The sequence below is a fragment of the Anas acuta genome, chromosome 15, assembly GCF_963932015.1.
Source record: "Anas acuta chromosome 15, bAnaAcu1.1, whole genome shotgun sequence".
Taxonomy (NCBI): Eukaryota; Metazoa; Chordata; class Aves; order Anseriformes; family Anatidae; genus Anas; species Anas acuta.
In genome coordinates this window covers 11,777,873-11,803,320 of record NC_088993.1, presented here as the reverse complement: position 1 = coordinate 11,803,320, position 25,448 = coordinate 11,777,873, and the positions used below count along the sequence as shown (strand labels likewise).

Below are 25,448 nucleotides of genomic sequence, written 5' to 3'. Positions count from 1 at the left end.
GATCTCAATGAAATAGTCACGTATCCACACTGTCTAGAAACTGAGTTCATTTTCTATTGGACAACTCTAAAAGCCTTGTCAGAAAGCAGTGAATGAGCTGGAAATTAAGCTGTAAAATGCACTATATTCGTGCATTAGAATACAGGAATTGACAGGTAACAATAAATACACTCACAGATGTTAAAACAGTAACTATAGCCTACAGGGGAATAAAAATATATATTTTTTTCTATTCTCTGAACTTCTGAGACATAGCCTTGCTTTGAAAAGGCTGGTTTAGACTTCATTTAGAAACAAGAGCAGATGATGTCAAAAATTCTTCTCCTCCTTTTTGGAGGCCCAATAAAAAGTACGGCATGATTTTAAGATGAAACAGATTTTGTTTTCTCCAATAATTCTGCTACCTAGTTGTGCTCCTTTAATTAGCTATCAGCAGCACTTAATTTATTTCTAGCATATTGTTGCCAGCTTTTTGCATATCTCTCCCAACCTGTGAAAAATCATAAAAATAGACCTACAAAAATTAATCTTCCAATTCCATGTGCAGCAATATTAAAATGGTAATTGCACTCTTTAAACCTCTAAAACATGGTTCTACCTCTAGATACTTATCTGAAAGCCCAGTGAAGTTGTGTGGTAGCTGCTGTTGATGCTACTTACACATTACTGGAAGTCATTGAGGCCTGATACTAATCACTAAAGCGTAACAACTTCACAAAGAGAGGCCAAAGTTCATCAGTGCCTTTGATTTCTGTACTGAAGGTTGATTGTCTGCAGAAATGAACTCCTTTTATTAATTCTTAGCATCATACTTACCTTTATTTATGATAGCACAGGAAGAAATCTTGTCATCTCAAATGTATTACACAGCTTGCAATGGAACAATTTCTTACAAACCTGAGCTTAAATACAGACCCTTTCCCCATGAGCGGGTAGGATGTGAGGTCAGGTCCCACTTCACTCCTTAAGGAAACTCACTGCCCCATAGAAACACCTTCTGCTCCCTGCACAGAAGTCTACAAACTGCTATGACCTTGTTGTGATTGCAGGTTTAACCACTTGCTACACACTCCAGGAAAACAGACTGCAAAGAATATCTCGTATTTTGGCAGTATTTACCAGAAATAGGTCAAAGGTTGTTGACTGTTGTCTCTTACAGAGCTTCTGTAAGTGATGGTTTTGGGGATAATTCTCCTCCACGAGGTTGTGGCAGGGCATGTACACCCCACAAGGACAGAGTGGGAGGACAATGTCCTGCTTGCTCCATTGCCAGTCCCACTGCACGCAACGGGCACCTTGGGATGAACTCACCAAGAAACGAGCGGGGCTGATCCTGGGAAGGAAGCAGCCAGAAACCAGTTGCCTCCTGGCTCATGGGAGCCTCCAGCAGAGTGCAGTGAGAAGACAGTGGCTGCCCTTTAGTGGAGGGAGGACAGCAATGAGTGCAGCCTTACAAGGCTCCTCAGAGCTACTCTACAATGCCGGGGTCTAACAAAACCACAAACTTCCCTTATCATTTTGGTCATTTCACTTTAGCATATCAAAATCTCCTAAAATAGGAAGGATGGGGTGTGACAGTACTATTTCGTGACATTATATTATCTAAAATGTCTCAACTGGACTTTTTTTTTTTCCTTTTAGATTAGATTATTTGAAGACTTTTTCCATAAAGGAAAGGTATTATTTTCTACAGACCCAAGCATGGAAAGGCTAAGGACTTGGAGGCACCGTTCTTAGCTGAGATCCAGGAAGAACCTTCAGGAACCACAAGTGGGTCTGATTATCCATTCTAAAACTACAACGTATGCTGAAACGGTAAAGCAAAGGTTCTGGACAAAAAAAAAAAAAAAAAAAAAGAAAGAAAAAAAAAAGAGAGAGAGAAAAAGAGAAGTGGAGATCTTCTGGGGAAACATCACTGTATTTTACTCCAGAAAAGGTGATATCAAAGAGAAAAAGAAGTGAACAGGTTACAGTATTAAAATTTCTTCTCTATCATTTGGACTCATTTCAGAGTTATTTGGCAAGCTCTCACAATGGACAGCTTCAAATGCCCTAGAGTAATTACAAAAGAAATTCCATTAAAAGACCCTGATGAGGGAAAGTATTAAAATTGAATATACACTTTGCTCTGATGAATTTTTCTACTTCACTTCTGTAGCAAATAATACAGCTCCATGTTGTTAGTTTTTTTTTCTTTCACTAAAAGCGTGAATTACAGTCCTATAAATTTACCCTTACTGTCAATTAAATTAAATAAACATTGTCTGAGTGCATTAGGAAGAGATACAAAACAATTCAATACCAGGGTTAGTTATTGAGGAGGTTTTTAATGAGCATAAATTGATGTAATTAAAATAAATCTACTTTTCACTTTTCTTGAGTAGATGCCCTGTAGCCATTCCTGTAGAATGCTATAGCAAAATGCACACTGGGCCAAAGCTCCTAGCTCTCCGCAGATTAAATCGGAGCTTCCTGCTCTCTGGGATTTCAGAGATGAGTAAGGCTGGAGGATGCTGCCTACTTAAAGGGTGGGTGAAGGAATGTAAATGTGAAGATCAACATCCACGCTTTTGTTAAGTTATTTTTTCCATCATACAATCACCTTCCTTTGACAGAGACAAATGAGGAAATGAAAATACTTTTCATTATTAGCCTTTACTGGCAGTTGGTAAGTAGTTGGTAACATCTATAAACTCTGCCTTTGGAAGGTATTTTGAAAGTTGTGATATAGCCATGTACTGGGACCACATTTAAACCAATATGCTAGGCTAAAAAAGTATGTTGCTCTTATAAGATTTCCCTCCCTCTCTTTCTTTGCATCCCTAAAATAATATCAGTAGGATGACCAAATTATTGACTTGTTTAAGGACAGGAGGCATGAGTTCTCTGCGGAGCAGCAGATGCCAGGTACGCCTATTAATAAACCACACAGAGCTGAGGAGAGCAGAATGCTAAAGAAGCTCAGTTGGTATATATTAGGCAATTCTAAACAGATGGAGATTAATAACAAAAATAAAATCAGAAGTATTTTATATCTGAGACCTACACTCTAGTGGTAGGGATGGCGACGACGTCTAGTGTGGAGGCGTTTGTATCCCCAGATCTCCCATCCTAAACTGCTCCGAGCCTGCCCCAACACCACTGTCATTGGCACCTGGGCCCTACAGACAAAATACAGGTTATTTGTCACTTCACATTGCACAGTCCAGTTCTCGAGGCTGCCCCACAAAGTGTTTGGCCTTAGAACAAAGGCAGAGCATATGAAGAAAAAGTTCCATATATAACACCATTCTTCTTCTCACCTTCATTTGGACTGGTCTAGGTCCTCAAGCTGAAGTCCTATTGCCTCTGTCAGATAAATTCTCCAAATCAGTTCCCATTTCAGGAGTTCATCTTCACATAGGAAAATTATTCTGGCTAAAAAATAGAGAAAAAAATTTTTGTTGTGTGCAAGACTGTCATTGACAATTAGTGCCTTTGGCATCCCCTCTTCAGAGAGAAGAATTTCACTCTGCAGATAAATAAAGTGTTTAGGTCTCCAGGGATGTCAGCCTTTAACAAACAATAAATGTGTGCAACAGTTTAGAATGGAATATAAATCAGAACAGCAACTTGAAGGGTCCTTCTTAATAACACAGCGTACATTTATCTCCAAGAAAAGAAGACCCAGCAGCTAGCAAACACCACAAAATTTCCACACACTATAGCATTGTCTACAGCTCTTAGAAAGGTAAAGCACGCTTGAATAGATGTCAATGTTCTTAACACTAGAGACCTCCTCAGAGAAAGGAAAACACAGCTCGCTATTTCTCCCAAGGCAGCACAAAATACTGTTCCTTATAATTGCGAGCATAAGATTCAAAAACATTTCCATAGCCTTGGTGATGCCTGCTGCAAACTGGCAGCATACCAATCACTGGCTTAGGCTGTAACACAATAGGTTAAGTCCTTATATCTTGATGTGCACATCTCTCCACCCTTAAAGATGGTGGTTTTGATAAAGACATACAGCTTGGAAGCATGGGAGTTCATTTACAGAATGTTTTTATGGTGAGACAGGTTTGCTCTTTTCAGCATATAATTCTCTCCTTTCCCCCCCTCCTCTTTTCTAATTTTTCAAGGTTATTATCTCAGTGCTTTTTCCTTGGTACCAATTCTTCTTAGCTCACAGTGACTCACAGCAGGGAGGCACAGAGAGCTACCACCGGAAGCCTCCTCCCTGGAGACGCTTCACAATACTGCCTATTATTTAGTGACTTGAAACGTTGGTATAATGGCACACGTCTCCAACATCCCCTTCTTTCATTTGTTCACCCCAGGGACCCAAGCCATGGAGATGTATCTCCGTTCTCTCTTCCCCACTCTCCCCCAGCAATGTGCAGGGAAGCAGAGCAGCCCATCTCCAGACCGCAGCTGGGACTCCTGACACTGGTGTGCAGCAAATCTAAGTGCTAGGCTCCAAAGCTCAGCTCAACCATGTACTCACCCACCGAGGAAAGCCCTGAATGTGGTTAGAAAAAAACAGCATACCTTAAGGGGTATTGAATTTGGAGATGTTCTTGTTGGTCATCAATACCCACCCTGAAAATCAGAGGAGGAAAGCAGTGGAGAAGATACTCCAGATGCTATGATTGTGCTGGGATGAGGGTTAAAGCCTTCTCTGCTGACGCTTAGCAGAAGACCTCCTTAGTAGAAGTAAACCTTCCTCAGCAGATCCCTCATTGCAGTTTAAAAAGTCGGCCAGCCCTCCTTGTGCCCCCATGCAGCGTTTATTCAGCAGAAGAGGACAGATCCTAGGGATATATGAACATGCAGTTCTGGAAGGAAATCGACTCCCCTGGTTTTATTAAAGACGACAAAAGAACAGACCATTTTGCCTCCACGTGGGCTGTAGCCCTTCAGGCATGAAGACAAGCATCTTGCAGGCTGACAACAGGACACGGGGCCATTACGGGGTACCTGCCAGCCCTCCGACTAACCTACCAGCCATTTACATCTGGCTGTTATCTATTGTTCCTTTTAAATTTCTCTCTTCCAAAAACCACACCAGGTGAAATCCAATATCATGCGCTGACTCACAAACAGCTATTTATTTTGAAGAAATCTTTCACTCGAGTCTTTTGTTAGAAGTTTCTAAGGAAAACACAGGGTAATAGAGCAGGTGAAGTCACAAGTTGAACCAACTGCACACAATAAATAAAACATCTATAGCTTCAGTGTGCCATAGCTCTGCTGGGTGAACAGGATAATGTTTTGGAGCCTAACAGTGGTTCAGGATTACAGGTTACTTTTCTGTTCTACTAAATTAATTACATGGCTGAGCATGTCTCCTTGCCTCTCAAATTTTTTGTTGACACATTTGCTTCTGTGTTATCCATTTGAAAGAAAAATTCCTTAGAAGAAAGCCCATCTTCTTCTGCAGACTTCTCTCTGTACCTGCCCTAGCACCATAATCCTTTCTTGGCACATCTAGTAATTGCCTTAATATATATGCAATTATTAATAGAAGTTATGACAATGGGAATAATTATGGGGTTCACTGTTTCACGGCCCATATAAAAATTTGTTGTGGTTCAAATATTACTCACATTAAGTCCAAGATCATAATGGTAACATTTAACCCCAGTGATGACTGGATGCAAGGTGCTGGTTGGCTGCTTATGGCAAAAATTGCTGTAGAGATGACTGCCCTATACAATTACAAACATATTAAATGAACTGAATTCAAACAGCCACAATAAGGGAAAGTATGTCTCTTCCAGGACAGCGCCTAGCTGCCATTGGCAGTTAGCATTCAAAGACGAATCCTCCTCCTGAAACATAGCGTGCACACCGACACAGGGTAGGTTACACTCTCACTTTCTCCGTAACCTTCAATAGGATGTGACATGAGGAAGCATGAAACAGAAAGCTTTCTACCAAAGTAGAAAATAGGGAGTCTTCCTTGTTATCTTCCTTTATTTCCCCCCCCTTTAGCAACCTAAGAATTGCACAGATTAGAAACAGCACTTTCCACCCTGGAATGCCCCCCATAGGTGAAAATGCCTGCAGAATACAGCTGTCAGCCGGACACCCATCTTTCCAGAAGGGGCAATGAGCTATGTGCAGGCTGGAACACGTGTCCTACTTCCTTCCTTCCTCCCTGGCATGTGCCATCGCCGTTCACACAGGTCCATGAGCACAGCAAACCCAGGGGTTTTGCCACACCAAGAGAACTGAGGTGAGCAAAACCCAGAAAGGGTGCAGCAGGTAGGCAAAACTCCAACCCCAAACACCCTAATATTGCAAATCTTATCCAGAAAGCAACTGCCCTTTCGGGAAGGGGTTACAGTCTTATTGTGGAACTTTCTCCCTCATGCCACTGAGAAGTACGAATTATTGTTTTCTTCAGTATGAAATCTGCCATTTTCATACGATCACACACTGGACTGGAGCTTTTATGATAAGATCACCCGTATGGTGGACCAAGGGAAACCAGCTGATGTGATTTTTTTGGACTTCAGCAAGGCTTTTGACACAGTTTCCCATAGGATCCTACTGGACAAAATGTCCACCATACAGCTAAATAAAAACATCATACGATGGGTGAGCAATTGGCTAACGGGCAGGGCCCAAAGGGTTATGGTAAATGGGGCTGCGTCAGGCTGGCGGGCGGTCACCAGTGGGGTCCCTCAAGGCTCCATTTTAGGGCCGGTACTTTTCAATATTTTTATAAACCAGGGAAGTGGTCACTGCACCGAGCCTGACTGAATTTAAGAAGAGATTGGACTGTGCACTTAGTCACATGGTCTGAACTTGGGTAGACCTGTGTGGTGTCAAGAGTTGGACTTGATGATCCTTAAGGGTCCCTTCCAACTCAGGATATTCTATGATTCTATGATTTATCCAAAACAGCAGAAATGTTAAGCCTGACTACACCACAGGGAACAGTACCATGTACCCTGGCACAAGGATACCAGCAGACTATTGGTAAAAGGCTGCTGGATTAGACTAAATCAAATTAGCAGGGGGTGGAGAAAGAACTCCCTCCCCAGGGTGCCATGTTAGACAGGCTGCGGAGCCAAAGGGCTGAGCACACCCACAGGCTGCCCTGTTCGGGACCAGATGCAGTGATACCACCCCAGCCTTCAGCTCTTTGGGGCAGGGAATCCCATCCTGCTGTGCGAACGAGGGGTTTCATTAGGCGTTGCCTCCTCTCTTCCACAAAACTCGTCTTGAAATTGTGCTGAAGCCCTGAGCAGGCCTGGCTGTGCTCGTGTCTTTGCTGCCTGGCATGATCCCTCAGCTAATTGCTGGATGGGAGAGGCACCTCTTCCCCATGCATCAGGCGGTGCTTCAAACATAAATATTTCATAAATGACAGAGACTTCTTGAAAATTATTAACACATTTCTGCAACCCATGCTTGAGGAATGTTGTGAAACAAACAACCAAACAAAAAAGCCTTGCTTTCAGGGTTTTGCTTTCCACCCTTAGACTGATCCTGACAGTATGTAAAACATGCAACGACAATGTTTTTGTAGAGTATTAATACAACATACCTCAAGGATGTTTATCAACTGCTGCTCTTAGGAAACCTTTTGAAATAGTTACTGGAGTCCCACTGGATCCTCCTTGAAGGTAAGGGTTCCCAGGAGCTTATTTGTATTTCAGAGAAGAACACGCTGACCATGTTCACACTTCCTAATATTTCTTCCAGACACTAGGGATTGTTTACCCATACTTGCATGCAAATATCCCCTCTAATTAATTTTGTTCTTTTAAAATGCTGTTTAAATAAAGCTTTTCAGGGAAACAGAGCTTGTTTCTATTTATCTTAGTTGAAACTAGGACTATAAATCTCTTCAGTTTCCTTTATTGACCTTAGACAAAATTACAAATATAAATTACAGCTGCTGCAAATTAAATGTTCTAATGACTGTTTGAAAGCAAATGCAATAGCGTCAATAACAAATTAGATAAGACACAGCAAGAACAGCATAAAGCAACCATTCACTGGTGAAATCCAAAAGATTTCTGTGAAAACCCTCAGCCAGGGGTGCTCTCCTCCTACCACCAAGATTTCTTTCATATCTCTCTGTTTTATAAACTCAGTTATCCAGACCCAGAGGACCTGCAGGTGGCTTAATATATCCACCATAAAAACTCAGGGAAAAACACTGTACTTGAAGAGCCAATATATATTCCATATAGCCCAAGCTGAAATATATAAATATATCACCAGTTTTACTGTCCCAGCAGTTTTCTTCGTTCTTCATCTCACCATAAACATTGGCCACAGGGTCATGGTCTACAAGGGCAAATATCAAGTGATGCTGCTTCAGGTACCATACATTTCTCATGAAGGAGCTCCTATTTCGCAAAGCAGCGTAATCATCAGTTTTCTACACCACTGACACTTAGACCCTTATGCACAAAGGTATCTGTTTACCAGGTCATGAAATTGCAAGTATAATAGCAGTGACTTTGCTGCACTTGATAAAACCGTAAAACATTTCATTTTGCTGCCTACTGAGCTTTAAAAAAAAATTACATTGGAGAGGAGACAACATTCTTGTTACCATCAAAGTATTTCAAAGCATCTACTTTTCTGCTTGTGATCTGGGGACATGCATTTTTCCTTCTTTTCCAGTTGTGCCACTGCTTTCTGATACAAACAGCACTGCAAATATCCAGGAAAAAAAAATCCTCTTACTCTTTCTTAAGTTTTATATGATCACAAAGCCTCTCTGGATACGCATATATCTGTGTATAGTATTAACATCCCCATAAATTTTATGAAATAGGTACCCCCAGTAACTAGACAAACTCTGCATTTACATCACACACACCAATAAATAAATAAATAAAAATAATAAATAAAAATAATCACACAAGACACACTGGAAATCCTGTATTTGTCTTTCTGGCTTACAAAGCTAATTTGCTTCTAAACAGAATTCAGTTGGTTTGTTAGCCATCGCTGTCTCAGAGCCTAACAGCCAATGTGGTGTCATTGGAAATCTTGCTCACAAAAATGCCATAAACAGCAAACTTTGGCTGAAAGTCTACTGACTGTGTTTGGAAACCAGAAAAACTTTTAACTCTGGATCAAGGCAAGAATCTAGTGTGGTGCTGCATCAGGGCAGAGCTGACAGATCCTCCTAGCCTGAGAACTGCCCCACAGATGGCTCTTCTCTTCTCTGCTCACAGCAGGCAATATGCCTTGATTTTGTTGTCCCTAATTAGTTAAGCTAAGTGAGAAAAGGTAAGAAAAATAAAAAAAAATATTAAAAAAAAAAATAAAACACTTCTTCCCTTGTGGCAGGCAAGCAGCTGTTCAAGAGAGACCTCCATAGACACCTGGTACCTCTGGCACCTCTATGTTTCTGGAAGAAGTTGGATGTTTTCTTGAAATAGATGCACTCAGTCATGTTCTCTGAATCCTTGCAATGATTCAGACACCATTTGCTGCTTTAATGGTGAAATTAATGAGAATCTCAGCCTTCCTCGAAGCTTCTTGTCAGCGCAGCTGGGAGAAAGGCCTCACAGCGCAAGCACGGGGCCTGCTGCTAGCGGGTACGGCTGGCCTCTGCTCTGAGAGCGCTTATGTAAGCTGGCATCTGACATCCGCCTCTATCCTCTACTGTACATTGGTTTGTGTAATTTCATTCATGATTTACTCTGACCTTTAGCTGTGTTTGATATTTTCTGGTACCAAAAATTGGCACTTAATAAAGGAAATTTCAAGAAAACATCAGCCAACAAGCTAAATATCTGCACAGGAAAGGCAGATTTCGTAGGGAACTGAAGAAAATCATTATCTTGCTGTCAGCCCAGGAAGATTCCCCACAACTTCAACCTCAATTTATGAAAAGATGGATCTCCTTCTGCCTTAATACCAGAGTTTTATCCCTATTTGTTCTCAAAATACCCAGGTTCTTTATTCAGCTCTTTTGGGTAATGGTGCTCTACAGATCTGTCTTTGGAAAGATTTTTCTCCTCTCTATTACTGTTAGTTAGCCCAAGCTACTCTGCATGTTTGCATTCATGCACGCAGCAAATTTACTGAGCATCCTCCATGGGAACATTCTGCAAAAATCATCTGCTGGATGCACCAGTTCAGCGCAAAGATTATCAACATCCAACGGTAAATGTTGGGACCTTAGAGTTAAATGGCAAGGAGGTGATTACAAAGACAAGGTTAAATACCTTTTGTTCACAATGCCCACAAGTCACAAGGCCTGAAATGTTTGTTCTTGAAACTGGAACTCGGTAGCACGGGGTCTGGAAAAAAAAACCTGCTCCCTTAGTGGGCCCAGCCCCTCTTCTGCAGTTATTTGCAGAAGGGGAAAATAACAGCCTTTGCATTCAGAACTCCCGTGGAGCTTTGCAGGCAAAAGAAACACAAAAATCTCTTTGATCATGTTTAAATATTTCAGAGAGGTGACCAGGCTTTGGAAGTTTAATTACCTTAAGCCATGAGAGGGCAGAGAATGAGGGCAACAGCAAAGAGAAAGGAGAAAAAAAAAAAACTTTTTTTCAGGACAACGGGATGTTACTATTTATGAACCTGCGAGAGAATTAGAGCTGAAATAATTAGACAGAAAAAGAGATTTTAATTAATGATGGTAGTTCTTAAGAAAGGAAACAGATTGCCAGCCCTGCAAACTGCCAATTCTTTTTATCCACAAGGTGTATGTACCCTCAGTGAGGCCATTGCATAGATCCCTAGCACAGGACATTGCCCTGAGCTGTGAAGTCCAACATCTGACCGGTCACACCTCTTGGCTTTTGCTGCAGCTGAGCTTTGCCACGTGAATAGTTGTTCACTAAATCAGTTCCTCGGTACAATCAGATCCTTCGACATGGGCAACTGATCTCTAATGACTTGAGCCAACCTATAGAGGTGACCAAGAATCACAAATCCTACTGAAATAAATGAAGAGTACCACAGGTCCCATCAAGGTCCCAACCTGAGGAAGTCATGGTAAATTGAATACCAGCTCCCTCTAATACCTAAGGAATAAGGAAAGCTTTAAGGAAAAAAAAGGGGGGGGGGGGGGCCACAGGAGAGGGGAGTAACTTTTCATTCAGATCAAGCCATTTTGGTCAACTACCTGTCATCCTGTTTAGAAACAACAGCTGCATCTGTAGAATTTGTTCCTGAGTTGGAAGGTGAGGGAGAGGGTTTGTTTTTTCAGTTGTTATTAATAACATTCTGGAGTAATGCAATGCTAGCAGAAGCCTTTCACCATCTCCCTCTACATCCTGTTCTCTACTCCTTTGCAGCTGGATGGAGAATTCCGCCTCCCAGAAGTGTGGATCAGACTAATGCATTTGGGGTAAAAATCCCCTGGTAGAAGGAAATGTAGTCTGGCTGATCCCTGAAAATTTAATTTCTAGTTTCCATTGGCTAACAAACACAGGTAGCTTTAAATAAATCTGAAGGGTACCACCTTGCTGCAGCTCTCATCACCTCTTGCGGCATGGGAAAGCAATGATCTTCACTACTTGAGCCTGATACAAAATAGATTAAGTCAAACATATCAACTTCACTTTAACATGAGTGTTTCTATTACCTGGGTCAGAGAGTCTGTGCAGTCACTCTCCAAAACCCGCTGTTATTAATTCAGCAATTATAGCTTTAAGGTGGCAGGGAATCCTCGGTGTTTGAGCTGGCACTGGAAAGCTGTAATTCTGAATGGGACATGACGTGAATTACCGGATTGCTGTAATTCTTCAGCTTTTTATGCATTTTCACTGCATATATTAAAATACAGCAAGTAATTCACTTTTAATTATGCAAATTCAAAGACACTAAGACAAGAGATGGATGAGTTTTTAAATGCCTGCTCTGTCCGGCCACCTGGGGTTAGCATACAAAATCCACCAGCTAATCAGGTAACCTGGCCCACCACGCTCCTGCTTGCCTGAGCACACACAAAATTACCTCTTTTTAGTATTCAGCACCATTACAAGAGCACAGAGTACAGGAAAGAAATTGCCAAGCAGCAGGGAAGCTGGGGAAAGGGAGATGATCTCTACCTGCCTCCCCAGCTTCTCTGGGTGTTCAAGGACAGATGACACACAGTTCTTCTGACTTCAACAGAAGACCTCAAGGGCTGTCAGGTACTTTCTAATTTGGCAGTTATCCTTCTGATATTATTCCTTGGTTTTGCTGGGGAAGAATTCTTAGCCACCGTTTCTCAAGGAAAGGAAAGATTTGCCCAACAGAAGTGTTACACATAACTCTCAGTCACAGTATGCATCACATTCTGCAGCTCTGCTCTTGGCTTCTTCACCATTCCTGAGTAAAACTCATGGCTGAAACCAGCTTTTAAGTGTGTACGTCCACACACAGGTCTGTGCATTTATTGTAAAGGAGAAATAAGTTACACTGCTTTCAAAGACACTGTTGTTAAATTGTAAGATTCCAAGTGCAAGTAATGATGGCTTGTTAAAAGTCTAGTGACTGTATCTAATAGCTGCAGTGTTCAGTGCTGTAATTACAGAGGCAAGAGATTGCTGAACATGTGTAAAAAAGGAAATAATTGGGGTAGCAGTAATGCAAAAGCTTCTCCAAGCCTAGAGCAATTGTTATTTTGCCCTCCTACTGATGTGCTACTTCCCAAGGATACAATGGTTAGAAGCTAGCTCTCTCTGATGAACGTTAAGGTTAGGTGTTTTCTACCAGGAACCCCAAGGCTTCACCTCCAGTATATCCATAGTTTAGGGCATGGGTGTAAAATTACACCACTTTATTGCCTTGCCCTGAAAGGATACATCTGCCTCTTTTCCCTGGAAGTCTGGGAGAAGTTTCCAGCAAGCAAATTAGCAATGCAAATCTCTAGCAACCTACTGAAGGAGGGAGCTAAAGAAGGTGCTCGTGAGGCACTGCTGTGCTGAGTACTTCACATTAGTATCTCCAGCCCTGGTAGAAACTTTTATTTTTCTTTAATCTGTTCATCTTCCTTTCCCCACCTAGGGATGCCTCTTTGCTGGTCTCAGTCTTGCTTCTCTAAAACACGATTTCTTGCAGCTTCTTCAGCCGCTGTTCTGTGTGCTGGAGCCTTTCACTGCTTTCCTGCATGCCTATTGCATACAGTTGTAAAAGAATACTGTCTTCCTGAAATGGAGTGGGTAGATGGAAGAGGTTTTTCTGCCATGTCCTTGGCATTGCTAAGTCTCACTCAGATACATTATCTGCCCCAAAGCTCTGGAATTCAGCTTTATTTTCAAGCTTTTTGAAACTCACAGCTCTATTTTGGCATACCTGCTGATCTCAGCCTTTAAAAATCTAACCAGAACAGAACAGTCACCACATCAGCCTTTTACCAACAGGCACTACCAGCTTGTTCCCTACTTCTACTCCCAAGACACTGCATGACCTTTCTCGGTCTCATCATGAGACAAGTCTGGCTAGATCTGACAAAACCTCTGAATGCACCGTTTCTCTATGAATTCATCACCAAAGAAAGGCTCAGAACCTGGAACTAAAGAGCTGAGATGCTCCCCTCCTGCTGCAGTAGGAAAAGTACCTCTTGTTCATTGTGCACAGAGTTGCTTGAACTTCTCCACTTCCTAGTCATGCTACAAAAAAAAGCAGATTTTATAATCAGAAGGAAATGAAAAGCACAAAAGGAGGTGTTGGCTGCATGATTAAAGAGTTCTTTCAAAATACAAAATGAAGCACAATTAATATCTTGGCTTGAGGGAGATTAATGACTTAGGTGGACACTTCCATTCTCACCTGATGTTGCCATTACATAGCAATGGCTGTTATAACTCCCTTAAAATTAATTCTGCAACACGTCTGCTACTGGTTCCACCAACCAGACTGCATAAAGATCAGCCTGTAACAGGAATCAGTTTAACCTCATTCACCTTCTTAACGTCAGTGGTATCATAGAGATCACTTATACCCTTGTACGTTAAGTAAAGCAGTTAAATTGTGCTACTGCACTGGGTTTAGACATAAAAGGCAGGCTTAATAATAGGTTTAAAGAAAAGGCTTAGAACAGGAGTTCTGAATGCAGAAAGAGGGTTAGTGTCAGATAATACCAGCTTGTAAACAGAAAGCAAGGTTAATATTTGGCTTAAAGATAAGACTGTTTTTTATTGATCCGAATGATTTATACATGCTATGGGAGATAAATATTTTGATGGAAACAAGTGGCAGAAGCACCAACGCTGCACCTTCGAGTACGGTTCACCTGAGCAAATATGACTGCTAGACATCCATAGGTACATAAAGGCATCCATAGGTACATAGGTACATAAACGTTATTTTTATTTTATCTTAGTGATCCAAGGCATTGTTTAAACAGTGATGCTATTATAGACTTAGCCAGTTTCTTTCTGATTACACCAGAACCCTGATCCTTCCATCAACGAATGCTAAACAAAGCAGCATTAAGTTACTGGAAAGTGAAAGCATATTTGCACAGCAATAGAAAAAAAGAAAGAAATGGGACAATAATGAGCAACCAAATAGTAACACAGTTAAAGGTATTGGTTTGCAAGAAACAAGTGACTATTCTGAACCCTGAAGTACCAAATGTAATGAATCACAAGAGCTCACTAAAATGAGAGCAAACATACCAATTCTTTGTATTTGAGTATGTACAAATATCAAAGCAATTTGGGGTTGTTAACCTCCACAGCTTGATGACGATACGTTCACCATTATTGCATAGCACTTCCCTCTTCAGGAACTCTCTGTATATTGGTTTTGATGTTTTACTGAAGCATAATGCTTGCCTGAAAGGAAGCTTAATATCAGGCAACATTGAGTAGCTCATAAAGAAGAGGACGATTTAAAAAAAAAAATAATCTAGGAAAGGAAGCAATCTGATACATTATTTCTGACAATGCAGTGTGAAGAGGTGCTCAAAATATTTGAATTTCTGTTTTCACATGGATTTCATAGCTTCCCCTTTCCTAAAGACCTCAATAGCTTTAAGTTTACCTCCTTCATCCACACTGCTCTTTCATCTCCACGTGCCCTACCTCCAGTACTACAGCTGAAGCATTAGTGCATATACGAAGTGCATCTATTCCCTCCTTCTCTGCTCTGTTCAGTATCCCAACAAGGACCACAACCAAGCTTTCTGCCAAAAATGCCTAACTGCCATAAACCAAATCAGTGTAAATAACAAAGAGCATTAAGATGACAGCAATTACATTTGGAGAGCTTGGCTGGGCACATAGCAGTTGTGGTAACCACTGTAAATGTTGCACTGTCCTCTTTCCTGAGCTAGCCTTTTTCTCCTTTTGTGGGGATTCAAGAAGTACCTTGGCTGATGCAAATTCTGTCTTCCTACACACCGCTGCATGGTGACCTCCCAACAGGCACGACAGCAGTATCTGCCTGCAACCGGCCCTGCACAGAAGGTAAGGGGGCAGAGTAAGGCACCCCAATGCTATCCCTGGGGAGAGGGGCACCACAAATTGGTGCTGTGCCACAAAGTCACCCACTACCAATAGCTCTGACTGATGTGTACATGCATTCCTACCATGTTTTTTTTCTGTATCTGCAGCCTTACCACTGTGATCCTGAACCTTGCTTGTCCATAACTCCTCCCCTGCCTTCCCCACAGGAAGCATATTGCACAAGGTGAGGCACTGGGCAGAGCTATACAAATGCAGAAACTTTCCTCCTCCTAGGAACTGCTTGCTCGGTTTACTGACTGTTTGGGGAAACAAATAAATTATAATCTGGTAATGGAAGTGTAAATAGCAAAAACTTTCTTTCCACATCAGTTAATTACCATTGAGAGCCAGGAAACAATACCACCATCAAAAAGCTTCGAATCCTTCGACAGTCTTTTAAAAAATATCCCAACACGTAATCAGCCACTTCTTTGCTTGGAGGAGGGGAACATGCCACAGAGCTTAAGGAGCATTTTGTTCGGGAAATCACATCTTTCCCCATTTTCCAGCTGACACATTGCATTGCAAGTCTGTCACAGCACATTACCTCGGTGATGTGATGTAATGCAACATTGCTGATGCAACCCAATCTGATGTGTCTAATGTGATACATCAGATACAATATTTGAGAAGATTTTTCTGAAAACAGCATCCACAGAAAAGATTCTTTCCCTTCTTTGCCAATTATAAAAGCCTTCCCAAAGAATTGCATCACCTGGAGATAATTGCTTTTTCACAGGTAATTAGCAAACACAATTAGTTGTGGGAAAGGTTTGCTTTTCAGCAATTCACACGCACAAAAATGAAAATGAAAAAAAAAAAAAAAAAAAAAAAAAAAAGATGATCACAGCTGACCAAGATAACTCACCTGAGCAGAAGTTAGTTACAGGGCTAAATTGTGCCACCCTCAGGCTGATTTTTTTCCCCCACTGACAAATGAGAATTCAGTTTTTGGAGCCCTGTGCTTACAGGGGTTCACTTGTGGCCCTGAATTGTAGTGATGCTCTGAGGGAATATAACTGTCAGCCCTTCATCAGGAGGTGCACCAAAATGCATCAGGACAACGGGAACTAAGTTTCAACCTTGTGAACTCTGCGGTTCATAAACAGACTGGCAGTTAATTTTGCTAATCTCTGCAGTAGGTGGGTGTCACTGAAAATGGAATCAAGTGAAGATGCATCTCTCAGCAGGCATCAAAGGAAACCACAGTGAAAAGAGTGAGATTTATTCCATTGTACGCCCTGGGCACTGCAGCTGCATTGAGGGCTGCCCACAGTCCTTCTCCACTTGTTTTTCCAAAGCCAACATCAGCTATGGAAACCTGCTGGCTTTTCGCAGAGACAGCTGTGCTCCATGTCATGATAATCATATGAAAAGTAAGAATCAATGGACACAGACTTTAAATATTCCACTAAAGTGGCAACGGTATTTGAAAGCAGAGGAGACTTTGGCTGAAGCAAATGAAGTATTACTGGACTGAGAGGTGCAAGCAAGCCCCCATCTCTTTGCTGTATCATTTGACTGAAGATAAATGAGAGCTAACATCCCCACAGACTTTGCTAATGGGTTCTAAGAAGGGCTTCAGAGGAGGAGGAAGCATCACTTCTTGATGCTTTCTTTCCTTTCAGCCACCTGTGCCCTGCTCTGCTGCAGCAACGCCCCGTGGGATGCCTCGTGTTACTTGCCCTGCCCAGGGAGAGAGCAGCAGAGGACTGGCGCGGGGACAAAATGCCTGGCCATTTCACTCACTGCTTAGGCCGATTTTTTCAAGTGTAAAATGTAATTCAAATCTCCATAAAAAGCTATTTGCTCCCTAGTCTCACAATTCTTACACCAAGTTTCAATCGTGAAATCCAATTGGGGAAAAAAAAAAAAAGCCTCGTGCACAAGGTCTGAAAATCCTGCAAGAGCCCTCAGCTCTCAGACTGAATTGTATCTTAAATGGCATCTGACCAGTTTTGTCTCTCTCCTCTGAAGGTATGGCACGGTGCCTTGTCTCTAAAATCTGGATATTCAAAGCTGGGCACACACACACACACCCATCTAAATGCAGATACGTACTGGCTATTTGTACAGCCATGGAGCTGTTCTAACATGAGGATCACAGCTGAGCGTCCCGAATTTTGAAAATATGGGCCCAAAAAACCAGCTGTACAAATTAATCTCTGAGATTTTGAGTCCATGCAGTCTCTCAGCGCTGCTGCCCAGCTCTGGACACCTACACCATCACAACCTCCTATATACAAGCACACCCAAGTATTTCTAATCCTTCCTAATCTAACCCTTTCTTCACTGATTCACATTAGCAGAGAGCACAAATCCTGAAAGATCTGTTTCCTGATGCGCGCTTTCTTTTTCACTGTTCCATTTTCTCTCCTAGCACATATGGACTATTTTTCTCTTTTAGAGAAACTTGTGTTTAAAATGAGGTTAAATTACTAAGAAATTAGCAATAGGCCATGAGATTTTTAAAAGCTTTGAAATTTGGTCTAATTTCAGGAGAACATTCAAGAAGTTTGATGTATATCCAGATATTCTGTATCTCTTCAACATGAAAATTTATCAAAACCCTCTGGAACTCAGGTTGGTATTTCTGCTGCCACATACCAGTGAGGTATCTCAGGAACAGCCTTTCTTGCAGGCTTTCCTAAGTTCAAATATTTTCTAAATCAGGAACTGTAGGGAGGGGGTACAAGCACAAAAATATCAGAGTATTGCAAATAGCCCAAGTTCTAATCCAGAACTAGGTAAAGCATTCAATTGTCACAATTTCTAATTTCTCAGTTAGCAGGAATGATAAGAAACAATGTAGTAACAATTTCTATTCACACCTGTGTGTTGCTCCAATGCTGTAAGTCATAAACACAACAATATTTGGCGTTTCCTACAGGCACAGAAATAGGCAACAAAAATTAATATTTCATTAAATAATAATAAAAAAAGTTTCTAGCTTTTGTAACGTAAATCTTGAAAATATACGTATATACTCTGAAGGCTTAGAAATGAGCCTTGTTATCTATTGTGTCATCAGCTCCATTTAATCCTGTCTTTTCAAAAAGCTGTTGGATGAAGAGCCCAGAAATGCTGCATGTGTAACACATGCTGGTTGCTCCGTACACCCAACCCCCTGCCACGTGTCACCTGTAAACTTGAGCGTGCTGACTGTCTTAATCCATGCACAAGACAGAAATGAAAAGAACTTTTTCCTACCCATAACTTTTCCTTTTCCAGATCTTCTCTCCTGAGTGTGACAGCATGCTGTTCATGAAAGGTATTTTGAAACTTTCAGCTGTCCTTTATATCACTCATTTTTTGCTTCTTGCTTTTGTTAAATCCAGTCCTTGTGACCTTAAACTTCTTGCTGAAATCAGCCACTCCATTTGAAAAGCAGGACAGAGCTGCAATTATTTCTCTAAAGAGCAATGCTCACCTGATATCCTACTTTCTGTTGGCTCACTTCTAAGCAAGAAGACTTTGTTGTATCTCAGAGACTGGGAAACCTCACCTATAACTATTTATGTACCACACCACTGACTGGAGGTGGGCGGAAATCTCTTTTCTACTCATGGGTTTTGTTTTGCACAAGTTCACTGACATGGAGTTAGTTATCTGCTCCAATATCAGGTAACAGCACCACCTTCTGCCAACAAGTTACCATCTCTTTAGAAAACTAATGGATTAATTTTCTCTTTATGATTTCAGTGGCTTTCTCAAACATCGCAGATGCAGACAGCAAACTTCAGAGCCATGTCCTTAAGGCTGTTTTGAAACACCTCAAGCTGTCCTGAACAGACAGCGATAAAATTATTGAAATTTAATCAACTTATTTTCAAAAGTATAGCAAATGCACACTCTGCTACAGCAGAACACTTAAATGTATGTGTAATTGTACAGATACCTGATTAAATCCTCAAACACTTCTTGCTGAAGCAGGACTTGAAATGCCACTGCATTACCAATTGCCATTGCCAGGCCAGGTCCCTGTACGCCCCTGTGGCATTTTTGGCATGATTTAGGAGATCAGGCAGGAGCTCAGTACCCAGCTCAGTCTGCAAGTCACAGCTGGGCTCCCAAGTCCTTTGGGTGCTTCTGAGCGGTTATCCTGAGGGAAGGATGGAATGACAGAAACAACGGGAGAGAGAAAGGGAGGCAGGCAGGAGGCTCCTGCTCACTCTTCTTTGCCCCCAGACCCCAGGCTGGGGCCACTGCTGAGGCAAAGAGGAGGCCGAATGGAGCAGCAGCTAAAGCTGGAGAAAGGCTGCACGGTGACCTGTCCCCAAACCAGCAGTAGCTTCCTCAATCCCTCCCATCCTAAGAGCAGCACAGCCACCCTCATGCCTCTCCCTCCTCCCCCAGCTCTGATTTTGCTCTCCACAGCAGCCGTGCCCGATGCCCACCCAGCAGTGCTGCTCGATGCAATTCCACTCTGCACCTCCCATTGGGAAGCCTTGGACAAGCTCCACTTTTCAACATTACAGAAATGCAAAATGCTACAACTATCCCAGGTAAAATGTGTCTTCTCCCGAAGCACCCAAAGAAGTCAGCAAGAGGCAGGCTCCTGCACGTGCTACCTGTGTGGAGGAACAGACTGCAAGACGTGAGGATCACTCCAGCACTGCATTAAGCAACATAACTAACATCTGCTTGTTGTTCTCTTAGCAACTCTCCTGGGGAAAAGCGAGAGTATGGAGGGTTTGATCGTGGATAATGATCATCTAGGATTATTTATCACATGAGCTGGAAAGCTTCTTCCATTTATTCCTGCATCAAATTTGGAACTGCTGGCTGAACTGAAAGGTATCATTTGGAATTAAAATAGGGCCCATCACAGAGAGACAGCTGGTGGTGGGGAATACAGAAAGTTTGTAGGCAAACTACTGCAACAACTCTCTCTTTAAAGCCAGTTCTTTGTTCCTAACATTGCTGGGTTTTCCTACCTGGGTTCTGGTGTCTTCCATTACACCTGGCAGCAGTAACGCCTGAACACTTGCAAGACTAAGCTGCATAAAATAAGACTCACAATATGAAACAGGGGCACTCAGTCCTGGGAAGGTAACTGAACAGCTTCTGTCCAAGGATTTGAAGAAAATTCACTCCCCTTTTTGTCAGTGCTTTACATCTTTTGCCTTCCCCCCTGCTCCTCTTGCAGACTGTGCTCCTCTGAGCGGTCATTTAGGAAGCTGAGGAGCTTCCACATCTGGTGGGAGAGGATTGATGCTTCTGTGCACTGCGGGCACGGGGAGCTCGGCAGTTACACCAGCCCCCAAAGCTGCAGTGGAGGGGATGCTCCTACATCTTTATTTAACTTGAGCTGCCTATAAATTAATCAACTTTCTGAAGGTCTTCCTCCATGTTCTCTTTGTCCTTAGCAGGCAATCAATCTATGGCTGCCTTGCCTTCAGCCTGAGATGTCTAATTTTCAGACAGCTAGGTTTCAACAGATGAACATTACACAACACATGTACTTACTTCTAAGAGTGAAACTGTGCTTTAATTACAGGAAACATCATATTTCAGTGATAAAATTGTCTCTCAGAGTGGGAAGCACACCGAGGTGCATTTGGAGCCAAGGGATGCAGGAGAAATGGTGTCAGCAGACCCAGAAACGAAGAATAAGGCAGTGATGAGCCAATCAATAAGCCAGTAATTAGGGCTGCTTGGCAGGTTGGGGGGTGTTTTGTTTTTGGCATTTTGCTTGTTTTTTTTTTTTCCCCCTTGGTTTTGAAAGAAGTTTGCTTATCTAAGTTTTATAACGACTTAAATGAATCCCAGCTCTGTTCAAATCAATGAAAGCCTTTGTGAGACAGCTGTAATTTTATGTGCATGTGTTTCGGTAAATTAAAGGGTTTAGCCTTAAGGATTCACTTTAGTGTAATCTACTAAAAAGATAAGTAGAGCCAGATGTAGTGTCTTATAAACTGCTGGACAGTTGGAACTGGAGCGACAGCACTGAAAGCAGCTTTACAGTTTTCCTCATAGGAAGCAGATTTCCTGACTCAAAAAAAGCAATATTTTACATAAATAGTTGTAAATATTTTGTATTTACAATGCAAAGAAAGAAGGATGCAAATGGGCAAAAAAAAATTAGCCTAGGCAATTGGTAATGGATTTCTCTTGTTCTGTTTGTGCACATCCATGGAGAAAGGCAATCTGTAGTTTAAACCATTTAACTAAATTAAATTCTAGTTAGCATCTGGGAGCCCATCAATAAGAGTCTATATTTCTGAAGAGCCACAGACTGGTGGCAGTAATAGACACATAAAGATTTTAATAGGTAAATAAATTTGTTGTTGCATTTCTCTTGCTACCAGAACACAGTTTAGCAGAGTAATTAGTAGTTAGATATCTGACTGTAATGAAGAAGATTCTCTGATCATTAAAAATTCTCAAGAAAGAACATTCATCAGTAACGTTTATTTATTCTGAGGCACATTCACTCAACACCAGAAAAAGTTGTAACCTGGCCCTCGCTCCACGTAAATCTTTAATAACAGATTTTCATCACCATTAGAAAGCGATTTGCAGGGTCACCATCAGTTTGTGATCATTTCCCATGTCTGCAGCAAATTGAAAAGAAAAAAAAGGGGAGGGGGGGAATCAATGCAGTTTGGCTATAAATCCACAAAAGCTGGGTTGTCTCAGAATGTCTTTATCTGTTAGTCCCAACTTCTTGTTTGTAAATCTCCTGACTCGTATAAATTCCCGTGAGGGCTGTGTGTAGAGTCATTGAGTATAATAAATCCTAAGAGATAAGCATTTGCCCCAGTCTAAACAGACTTTTTATCTTCAGGTTTTTATGTTCAAGTAACTCCAAGTTTGACCGCCTTGTTGTTAGCACCATTTCATGGGCTGAACACACACACACACACAGGGCTGAGCCCAAGAAGGTGCTGAACATAGGGGCCGAAGGCTTGTATGCGGCTGCTCATCTTTGCCGGATTAGGTGAATCTGGATCCAAAGCTGGAGGCAAGCCAGCAGGCTGGAAATTGAAACCAGATCTCGACATCTAGTGCCTTAGTCATGTAAACCCATTTTCTTCTGCAATGCAGTTTGCCACTTCTGGACAGTTTGGGGACCAAATTCCCCTTGAAGTCACCCAAAGCTGAACATGAACACAGACTGGTAACAGTGCAACTGCATTTTGGAAACTACCAAGCAAAATAAACCTGATGGAGCAGCACATTTCATTTTCAATGGCTGTACCTCAAGCTTTCCCATCACTATTATGTCACTAACTTCCAAAGTGCAAACTCCAAACCCCACACAAAATCTGCTAAAATACAAGGCCAATGTCTTTCTGACTCTAAATCATCACCAGTAACAAAGATGTTTCACGCAGCAGGAGGACAGATTGCAAAGTCACTGTAAAGACAGAGCAAGAGCTCATTCCTACCCCACAGAGTATCCAGAATAGGAGAGCAGGTGATGGGCACAGACCGGAGAGGACAGGGAAATAATGAACCAAATAACAGCACTGAATCCAGGGGATGGACAGCCCACAAGAGTTTAATTTTTGTCAGTAAAGCAAGCAGTTATAATTTGGAACACCCTGGAAAGAAGACATTCCCATTGAAAAAAAATCCTTTTCTGCTCATACCAGATGGTGAGAACTACAGGATTTCACTTTTTTGGCTGTCAGGGAACAGAGCTAATGGAATGTTACTTGTTTCATATCGACAGCAGAGAAGTTCAAGGCTAACTCGAAGAACAGGGACTAAACAGAGGCTGTGCTCAACTGCAGCTCTGGATGTACCACGACATGCATTCTTCCCAAACAGACTGACATCTGGCAAACACCTGAATGGAAAAAGTACCAGCAGTTATAAATTTGCTGAAATGCTCATCTCATCCTCTTTTTTTTTTTTTTTTCCCCCGGAATCGGCAATAAGATTACATCTTCTTTATTGCCCTCATTGATTTGTTCCCCAGAAGCAAATGACAGCATTTCTGAGAAATAAGTAACCAAATAAAATAAAGCTGAGAGGCAATCTGCATGTAAATCAGCATTAGTCATTGACATTTGAGACTTGACAATAAGCCATCCCAGTCCCAGCTGTCCCCACAAAAGCTGATCTCCTTTGTAAGACAGAGAACACTGTGAGCAAGTGGAACCAAGGATGAATATAGATAAGATACAAACCCTCTTCACTTGAAGTTTTTCCTAAAGCCTCCTTTGTTTCTGAGCACTCAGGAATACTTCTACCTCCAGCTGCTATTGATGTCAGTTTTGTCTTTGGCACTTTCCTCCGAAGGAAACCAGCTCCCTACAAGTCTCACTGAAATTGTTTAAAACATATTTGCTTGCATTTGCAGTGGCAGCCCCGAGCGTTGCTTAAACAGTGGAGTATGTTCATTGCTCCATTCTCTGCACTATGCTCTACCTGAGGTAAAAGCTATTAGGTGAAACAACACCTTCTTACTTCTTTTGTGAATGATTTCTTTTACTCTCAATATTCTAGTGTTTTTCAGAAAACATTTCATTGAGTAAAAATCAAGAGAGATTTGGGTTTACAGCACAAATGTTCCCAGAGAGTAAGCATGAGTCTGAACAGCACTAGAGCCACTGTATTTGGCCAAGCCAAATTGCTTTCTTCTAGCTGTCACCTGTATTTCTGCTGAAGACTCAGTTTCAGGTATGATCCTGTGTTGCTCTGACCCTTCTCATCTATGCTAGTGGTAGGAACCGCAGTGCCTCATAAAGCAGATGGCTGTTTGTGCAGGGAGGGAAACTTTTTTTTCGGCACGCTCTATGGCAATTACCCAAAGCCAGGGCAGGATTTCTATTGCTGCCAAAGCCCTAAAAACTGCACTCGGTTACAGTCCCAAAAGGCAGTCGGAGATGCTGCACAGCATGAGAACGAAACCTTTCCCAACGTTTCCCTTCATCTATTACACAACAGAGAACATCATGTATCTGTAACTCCTCGAAGTAGTTCACTCAAGTGTGCCAGCAATTAAACATCGCTAAACATGCGTAAGCACAGCTTATAATTCCCCTTTTAAGGGGGATATTACTCGTCTTCAGGAGATATGGCTCTGAGCCCACTCTGACTGTTGATGACGTACTTAGCAGAGGAGCTACCCTGGTTTCATCTGGAATCTTTCCCTTTCAGTGATGGTGAAACTGGAGCTCTTGTGTTGACCTTCCAGTTAAAGAAGGGGTGGAAGTGCTGGCACAGGACTCTAACTGACGTGGGCATGGGCAGCTGCTAGGGGTTGATTCTTTTTACTTGGGTTTCAGGTTTTATTCCTTTCTGCTGAAACTGCAGAAAACCAAGAAAGAAAATCCCTGCTATTCTTTCCCTTCTTTCTAATCATGGATAGAACACCTCCGAAGTCCCAAAGCCCTAATTATGTGCATAAGTTTCAGCATAATGTAGGCTTGGTGTTGCTAAACAGAGCAACGAGGTTATGGAAGAATGAAAATATTGATTTTCTTCGACAGAGACAAGGAGGGCTCAGCCTTGGGTTCTTGCAGAAGTGGTATCAGCATAACCAAATCTAATTATCTTTGCTCATTGTGGTCAAACCTAAATACAAATTGAGAAACAGTCTGATCAACAACCACGACGATGACCAGAGGCTTAGAAACACTGGTCCATGCCAATCTTCCCTGCACTTCCACAGTCATTTACACACAGACAACAAAGTCCAAAAGGCTGGAAAAAATTGAACCTTACAGAAAGTTCATGAAAGGTGTGATGAAAGGTCTTCACATCTGATGTGAAGAAAACTGCTGGAAGCTGGTGCATCAGTCCTCACCTGGAAGAGCTTGTGCTCTCCTCTACAAGGGGACTATTCGGGACACAAATGAAAGCCACACTCTGAATGTTTTTCACATTATCAGATGGTAACTGGAAACTTTTACTGTGATGCCCTAGCCTATGCATGCGTTCCCTCCTATGCTGGAGTTTATTTATTTATTTATTTATTTTTTAAAAAAAAGACTTCTCCTCCCCATCCCACTTCTTTTCCAAAATCCCGCTGGCACTGTATGCTCTATAATGCTTTCTCTAGCAAACTTCTATATCAAA

At 41.9% G+C, this 25,448-nt stretch overlaps 1 long non-coding RNA gene across 3 annotated transcripts in view; it reads right to left on the bottom strand.

The window, feature by feature from the left end:
• Nucleotides 1-25,448, bottom strand: part of LOC137864597 (uncharacterized) — a 169,012-nt gene that overhangs the window by 25,379 nt on the left and 118,185 nt on the right. For 2 of the 3 annotated variants that reach the window (XR_011101562.1, XR_011101561.1), the window contains exon 2: nucleotides 3,303-3,417. This is a non-coding gene — a long non-coding RNA (uncharacterized lncRNA). Of the gene's footprint in view, nucleotides 1-3,302; nucleotides 3,418-15,960; nucleotides 16,093-25,448 lie in introns of those variants that run through there. The other variant, XR_011101563.1, reaches the window with a different exon arrangement.